This window comes from Tamandua tetradactyla, chromosome 2 (genome assembly GCF_023851605.1).
Source record: "Tamandua tetradactyla isolate mTamTet1 chromosome 2, mTamTet1.pri, whole genome shotgun sequence".
Lineage (NCBI taxonomy): Eukaryota > Metazoa > Chordata > Mammalia > Pilosa > Myrmecophagidae > Tamandua > Tamandua tetradactyla.
Window position 1 is genome coordinate 134,603,460 of NC_135328.1, and position 8,804 is coordinate 134,612,263.

At 36.4% G+C, this 8,804-nt stretch overlaps 1 long non-coding RNA gene across 2 annotated transcripts in view; it reads left to right on the plus strand.

Annotated features, from left to right (window-relative positions):
- LOC143673950 (uncharacterized) overlaps positions 1-8,804 on the plus strand; it is a 115,073-nt gene that overhangs the window by 98,205 nt on the left and 8,064 nt on the right. The window lies entirely within an intron of this gene.

An 8,804-nucleotide genomic window follows, 5' to 3' on the forward strand; every position in this document is an offset into this window, starting at 1 on the left:
CATTAATTTCTCAATTTTTATTCATGACATTTGCTGTTTGTACCTCTTCTCCCTATTTCTCACTCTGTTTTATCAGGAGTTCAACCTTTTTATGAGTTTTTTCAAAAAACTATTAACTTTATTGACCTTGCTTATTGCATATTTATTTCTTTTATTCAATATTTTATCTTATGATTTTTTCCATTTATTCTATTTTCTTCACATTTATTTTGCTCTTCTACTTCCAAGTTTTACTTGAATCAGGTAAAAAAGATCTTATAAATCTATATCAAAAAGCTTATCAATTTTAAATTATTCTGTTTGAATTTGGGTATTTAAAACAGATATCAATATTATATTTAATTATATTTTTACCATTGTTTCATGTTGAATTCCATTGTGTTATTTAAGAATGTATTAGCTTAATAAAATCACTAAATATTTGACAGTCCATAAATTAGAAATGAGATGTTCTCTGTCAGAAGTTGCCACTTGTACAAAATACAGTTATACTACTATTGAGTAAATTGATTTCCTGATTATTGAAGATTGATTTTTTTCCCAACAAAATTTTAGAGACCATTTTATATTTGCCATGAGAAGTTAGCATGGGAATATCTGCCAGAATATTCTTTATTTTTTAAATTTCTCCATTTCTCCCACATATAAAAATTCATGGAAAAATTTTATTTCCACTCTTTTACATAGATAAATCCATGAATTTAACTCGGATTCAGCATACTGTGCTACAAAGCTCTTTTGCCCTTCCTCCAATTTCAAAAGATGGGATGCCCTCTTGCTTTCTCAAAGCTGATCCCAAGGTCTCTAATTTCAATACTGTTATCTCTGCGATAGTGGCCTCCTTTGCCTGACAAACTTCTGCTTATTTTTCTTCTTCCTCAAGAAGTGCTTCCATGTATCTCTCCGCCACTTTACCTTTTCCTTCATTTCTCTTCCTTTATTTTTCATTTTTTAAATTAGAGAATTTGTAGACTTACAGAAAAATCATGCAGAAACTACAGCGTTCCCATATACCCCTTATTATTAACACCTTGAACTGCTGTGATACTTTTATTACAAAGAGTGGGAAGACTATTTTACTTGTACAACTACCTATACCCCATGTTTTACATCAGGGTTCACTGTTTGCTTTGTACAGTCCTATGGTGTATTTTTAAAAAATGTTTATTCTAGTAATTCATTCAAGCTCCTAAAATAAGTCTGTAATAAAGTATAAATCCAGGAGGAAAGAAATTTTGTGTTCACTTGTTTACCACTGAAAACCAACATTTAACATAGTGCCTGACACATTGTAACCGATCAATAAATATGTGTGCAAACTAGTTTTGTGCTCCATGCCTCACATTGCAGGTAACTTGCTTGCTCAAGGGCATAAATGCATCATTCCCTTGAGATGCAATTTCCACAATTGATTAATATCTGTCCCTGAAATGAACCTTTTTAGGAGGCATTATAAAATCGGTGGCAGGAAAAGTTGATGGATTTTGTTTGTGAAAATTTTTCTCAAGAAATTAGGACAAACAGGTAAGCTAGGCTACCTCATTTGTGCTTCAGTCTCGTGGAAGATAAAACCCCTCGGTTTTGTTGACACTTCTTCTGTATAATCAATGCAATCCATAAAGAACAAAGACAGAGGTGTAAATATGCCACTGCAGTGCACATCAGGGAACACAATTCTTTAAAAAATACACATTTCCTCTAATGTGTTTCTATAGGAACTGTAATTGGATGCCAGCCTGATGCCTGTAAATAGATGATTTTTGACTATGAAGGTCTATGCCAGAAGAAGCCATTAGTTCTCAATCCTGAACAAATCATACTGGATCACAAATAGTGGTCTCATGATAAATTGATCTGGTTATTGTTTTCTAGTGTCTAAAAATTATCACAGCAACAGCCATGGACAGGTTTGCAATTAATCCTCCCTTTATGCAGGCACATGGTGAGGAGGTCACCTGAATCTTCAGTCAAGAATATGGGTCTGAATCCATCTATTTATGCATTCATCATCAAGCATTCATTAAAGCCAAGTCTGCATGACTGTTCTAGAAGCACTTATTTTCTGTAATTGATGAACTTTTAGATCTCTATAAACATATCTTCTGGGCTGGAAATATTGCATTCTAATCCATCAGAGATCCCATGTGTGTGTGTGTCTGAAGGTGCAACAAGGATTGAATTATCAAAGCCATCAATTCTAAGGGTCTGATGAACTTATATGCTAGAAACCACTGTGGGACGTCATTTCCTTGAACAGTCATTGTAGAATACTTCCATTGTGCAAGATGAACCACCAGTTATATCACAAATCTGAAAACATATTTACATATATAATATATATATATATAAAGACTTTATTAAATATTTTAAAGTAGTTGGGCCAATTAAATATTTAAAACTCATTAAGGCATCGGTTTCTAATTATGTACACTTTTTCTCTCATATTTTCATAACATTTTTTTATACTCAATGACCTGCACTATACACATTTTTTGTAATTCTTTCATGTGGGGAAAAACAGGGCATAATTAATAGTCAAAAGCAAAGAACCTCAAGTTTAGATACTCAAACACATGATTGGATTCTTTCTTCGAAATACCAAAATTTCCTTTACCCACCAAAATGTCTGCACAAGCTAATACTAAATGCTAATAAGTAATTTCAAGTCAAGCAGTGACAATTGGCTTAAATTGAATGTAAATGTGTGATTTTCATTACGGTAAAGTTATATGTAAACAGGGATCCCTGTTTTCAGAGACTGTAAGTTAATGCAATGTTTAGAATCATCATAAAGAAGTACAAAGATTTGGGAGGGGTCCATGGAAATGAGAAGCTTTGAAGTTTAACCTTTATTTTCTTCATGGTACTAACAAGTAATTGCACAGAGGATGGTAAGGCCGCAGAAGGGGAATCTGACTGATGCTACACCGAAACGTCGAAATGCAGAAGAGGCTGCACTGAGCGGGTGAGGATGTAATCACCATATCTCATCACGCCAGTGAAAGTGTTTCTCCAGCTGTCAGGTGTGTGTAAATAAGCTGTGCCATCCCCTAAAACTGCAGTTTTGTCCCAAGTGCTGAGACTGTTTCAGTGAGTTCACAGTGAAGCCAGGAATCCGGTTTTAACAAGCCAGCCAGGTGACTGTTAGAAAAGAGCACGTTTTGGAGACACTGCTTTACACGGAGGAAGGGAATTGTACAGCTCTCATCTGCGAAGGAGAGTGAGCCAGGCTGACAGATCCACTTATGAAGGACTTTGGGGAATTTTGCTAGTATAGGTTTTTGGCAACTAAGAATTTTAGAAATGTTTTACAAGCTAAATTTTTAATATCCACACATCATAAAAATTGTTTGAGATTGATAGAAACTCATCTAAAATATTTTCCTTGAATTTGGGGCATGAACCAATGGTTACCTCAGAAAATTGTTTCTCTTGAAATGTTTTACAACCTCACACCACCCGGGCCCCACACCCAGCTCCCAGGCCATGCTGCCAGCACCGCCCCCTTGCGTTATTGTAATTGCTTCCTAAACGGTGCCCCTGCTTCTGCCTTTGCACCCATCTCTGTTCCGCCTGGTGTAACTGTACTTATTTACTCAGTTTGTCGTCAGACTCACCCTACACAAGTAGAATGCAAGCTCAGCTAGGGCAGGGAATAGTACCTCAGTGCTCAGCTTTGATCTCAGCTCTGGAAAAATGCCTAGGACCTGATGCAACCTCCAATATTCTCCAATTAGTATTTCTGAGTATTTTCAACGAAGAATGATATATGAATAATTTGTGAAGTAACCACAATTTTTCATAGAAATGGTGATTGCTGGCACAACCATCGATATTTATTATTTTTAAATCTACTGAGGACTTGATGAACACCTTGCGCTGGAGAGAACCGTCCCTGCTCCGGGTCCTCGTCCCCCCTCCCGGGCCCCTGGGTTCCCTCTTCCCCTCCTGCTGGGGCCACAGTGACCCCTTCCCTTGCGGCATGTGCGGGGCTGCGTAATGGCTGGGGTCCCAGCAGCCTCTGCCCTGGCTCTTGTGCAGGGGTAGATGCCCCCGAGGCCCCCAGGGGCACGTGTCACCGCGCAGTGCAGTGTTGGGGACGCGCACTGCCCGAGTCGTCACCCCAGGGCCCTCTACAGACAACTGTCCTATTTGAACGTATCTAGTACACTTTTCTTCTTTACCTTTAGACATTACATGTTGACTTCTAAGGCAGATGCCCCCTGCTCCCCTAGGGTAGTTGACCCCTGTTCCTCTAGGGTAGATGCCCTCTGTCCCCTAGGGCAGACGCCCCCTGCTTCCTTAGGGAAGACGCCCCCTGCTCCCCTAGGGCAGATGCCCCCTGCTCCCCTAGGGCAGTTGCCCTCTGCTCCTCTAGGGTAGATGCCCTCTGTCCCCTAAGGCAGATGCCCACTGCTCCATTAGAGTAGACCCTGTTTGCAGGAGATTTGAAGCTTAAGAAAATCTGTGTCTTACTGCCAGTTGGTTACAAAGTCAAGAAATGGACATGCCAAGGAATAAATCCCAGAGTTACCATTTAAAAACTTTAAAAATATAGGGTGAAACAAAAGAGTACAAGACAAAGAAACCGGAAATGTTTGTTTGTATAAAGGAAAACACTACAAATACTGTAAATATCAAAGAAAACCAGAATGTGGATATACTAAACAAGCATTTTTTTAAAGGCTTTAACAATGCTTAACGTGGTGAAGGAAAATAGAGAGAAAGAACTAAAAGATATCTTGAACACAATGAACAGGAGAATCTAAATAAGGAGATAAACATTTTCAAACTGAGCCAAACAGAACTACTGGAATTGAGACATAATAATGAAAAATGAAATGAAATTTCACAGGAGGCTTTCAGCAGTAGATTGGAGATGGCAGAAGAAAGAATCAGTGAACTCAAAGACAAGAAAATTGAAGAGAGTCAGTCTGAGAAACAGAAAGAAAAAAATATTAAAGTGAAAATCACTTCCTCCCCCATGCTCAGAGAAGGTTGAAAGATTTGTCATTACAAAATTAGAGGATGCTCAACTAAACAGTCAATATTTTAGGAGAGAGCACACTAAAACCATTTGTTATTTATTTGATCTCAAATTTAACGGGGTGTTCTCACTTTTACCTGGAAACTCTACCAGAAGCATCTGTTGCCTCCAATTCTTAATCTCTTTTTCAGCATTTTGTTCTGAATTGAATTGAATTTTATTAGCTTTTTCTTCATCCTGCATCTAGATTTCAGATTTCCCCACTGCGAAATGTCAGGTAACATTCAGCACTCATTTTCCCTCTCTGAAATCTTGATATATTCACCTGCCTTATTTTCTTCTCTGTTATGTCTGTGTTAGAACATACAAATCTTATTCATTTTACTGTCTTTTGTTAGAATTTTTGAGTGGTGATAAATGAGTATGTGTCATATGATGAGTATAGGTGGAAGTTTTTGCAGATGGCTTCAAACTTTGAGACTGAGTCCCACATATTCCTTGAGATAATATTGTACTTGTTGTTAGACTAATGGTCCAGGAGTGGACAAATAAATGGATCTAGCATATTTTAAGATGCTATGATATGACACTTCTCTTGGTCTCAAAAGCAAAGTGTAAATTAACTAAAGCCTATGGAAAAGTTTTTCTTTCACTTCCAGTTAATCTATTTTGGTGAATATTTAAATAATTTGGCTTAATGAAGTTGTTTAAATAAGTTTTGTATGGTTCAGTAAATCCTTTGATGTGCATGTGTTGACAATAAAAATGATGTTGATGTGAATGCTTCTTGTCTTGCAAAGATGGATGGAATCAGTAGTTTCAAACTGAGACAGTAAAGTCAAGCTTACACTGTCAAAGGGATCTTTAACATAGATATAAATAACTTTCATATATTTGTACTAAATAAACTCAAATATGCATGAACATTTTCAATAAATTAAATGGAAAGTTAATTTTGTTTGCCTTAAGAAGACATTACAATTCAAGCTCTGCAAGGTAAATGGAGATATTTGAAACATAGCACAAGATCAAGCACTTGTCAAATCAAAAATGAAGGAAACAGACAGTAAATTGGATTTTCTTTTACAATAGCATGTAGTTTATCTTTTAACACTATAATGGATATTATATCATATGCTTTATGACTTCATTTCATTCATCTAATTTTGTTGCTGAAATTTGAAGAATTTGATAGGTCTCTGTTGTTGCTGTACCACAATTCACTGTCAAGCATTCATATGTTTTTCCACAGGGAAAATATTGCCCATCACTTATCGTCTCAGATGTCAAATAAACAAAACTATTGGTACTCAGCTCAGGGTCAAAGCAATCTCTGATTACTGTTGAGCCCGTCAGAGCTCCTGGGCCCAGTTGTTCTTGCTGCGGGGAAAGGTAAAACTTTGGAATTTCATTTGTCTTTTTTAGGCACTAGAAAATAAATATAAGAACAAAGAAAAGGTAATAGTGCCCCTTTCATTAGATCACAGTAAGTATTCGTAAATCAGGTGATGTGTTAGGGTACATACAGTTAACTAAAAATTAATACTTTTTCCAAGAATTTTATACAACTTATAACATGTTGGTGTTTGATGAAAAGCTGCTACGTGGTTTCTGATTAGTGACACTGAAAACATCTGATAACTCTCATCTCTCCTTCAAGTCAGGGAAAATATAATTTCCCTGAGAAAGCATTGTTAAGATAATATGAAATATTTCATATAGAGAATTTGAATAAAGAAATAGAGCCCAGTTTCAAAAACCAAAGGCACAGATTTGCATGGGGTTGGTTTGCCTTTTTAAAAAGGACAGGTTGTGTATTCGTTGTGTTTCTGCTATTGCTGAAAAGTTTGAAGACATTAGTTGTTAAATATTAGCTTATGGAGCTCTCACAATCCTCCCCCTGAGGTACCTATTTTTTTTTTCTGGGGTACATATTTTAATTCCATTTTAAGGGTCAGAAAGTCTAGTTTTCAGATGTTAATTGGCATTTCAATATTTAACATTTAATAAGGGCAATAGAGGGTTGGGGCCCCAGGCTCATTTCAAGTCCATGCTGAAGCCCTGTGGCAACATGAGCTGCACACATGTAGAATATGGAACAACCAACCAGCTATTCACCCATTTGCAAAAAAAAACTACTTACTTGTATTTAAGCACCAGCTGCCCTAAACTGATGATTGATAAGTGTGCATTTCACTTATCTAAAAGCCTTTGTGTGTTCCTTATAATGACTGGAATATTGAGATAATTATATGATCCTGAAGAGACTAATTATATCCATTAATTAAAGAGCTGTGTCATAAGATGCAGGGAGGAGAGACCGAGCTACAGAGGGAGAAAACAGTTGGTTACTGGGAAGACTTTGGAAACAGATGTGTTCATGAAATGAAATTGCCCATATGGCACATCTTCCAGAGACTTCAGTAAACATTTAAATTACTTTATAGCATTAATTACTTGTGACACTGCTTTTGCATTTGACACTAGTTTGTGACTTGCCATAAGGAGGTGCATATTTTATTAAGGTGGTAATGAGTGCTCATCAGCAAAAATCACAGCAAAACCTGAATATAGAATAAATACAGAATTGTTTTCCAGTTAATACTGGTTTAAGCACTTCTTTAAAAATCAAGAAGTTTTTACTGGAGACTAGAAATGAATCCTAAACTGTTATAAAACCAGGATTTAGTGCTCTGTTGGACTTTAATAACGTATAGGTACACTGGGTGCATGAAGAAGAAATGTGAAAGAGCCATTCATTACGGAATCTGGTCTTTTTTTCTTTAACTAGGAAACACTGGGCCCTAAGTTGTCTTAGAATGAAACATAAATGTATGAAATTGCTGATAGGCAACCATTTTTGAACTACAGAAATAGCAATTTCATTTGGTTCAAACATTTCAGATTACTCTTTTTCTTGTAATGAAGTCTTGAGTTTACAATATATTAAAGCTCGTTGTAGTCAGTGTTATAATAGGAAAAAAAAAACTGGAAATGAAAATAAATGAGTCCAGGAAATCAGATACTTTTTATAGTGTTATTTTAGGGAAGAAATCTTTCCTAGGTATCAAGTATTGAGAAAATTGCCATTTACCATGCTACTTGTGTACCTGTGGTATCTGTGGCCCATACTACATGTCCAAGAACCTACTAGCTTTCAGTGATTTTTATATTCTTAACCTAAGTTGGCCCAACTCTCCCACTTACCAAATGTTGTGTTGCTGTCCAGAATTAAAGATAATGGGAGAAAGAGCAGTTTTTAATGATACTACTATTCAACCAACTTGTTCTTGAAGCCACAGATCTACATCCCATGTCCCTCCTGCAAATTTTTCATTTACCTTTGACCACTCATGTCAGCATTTCTACTTAGTAACTGGCATATTATTATGATGTGAACCATCTGATAAATACCGATTTATACGATAATTTTTTCCCTTCTAAACTAATCCGATATCTTCTACCAGTAACTTATCAAGAACAAAATGTTTTAGTTATCCATTATATGGATAAAATGTCAACATTCACAGGATTTAGTGAGAATTATTGAAGCTGAGTTGTTGAGGTTTTGTTTTATTGTGGTTTTTTTTTTTTTGCGTGGGCAGGCTTCGAGAATCAAACCCATGTCTCTGGCGTGGCAGGCGAGAATTCTGCCACTGAGACACCGTTTCACTGCCTGAGGCTTAGTTTTAAAAAAGCCTTTCCGAGATTTTGTCTAATTGAAACATAAACTTTAAAACAGCATTCTAAAGCTATTTTAAGTGGCTTGTTTAAATTTGCAACCCTCATTCTAGTTCATTTTCTTTCCTGTTTAACT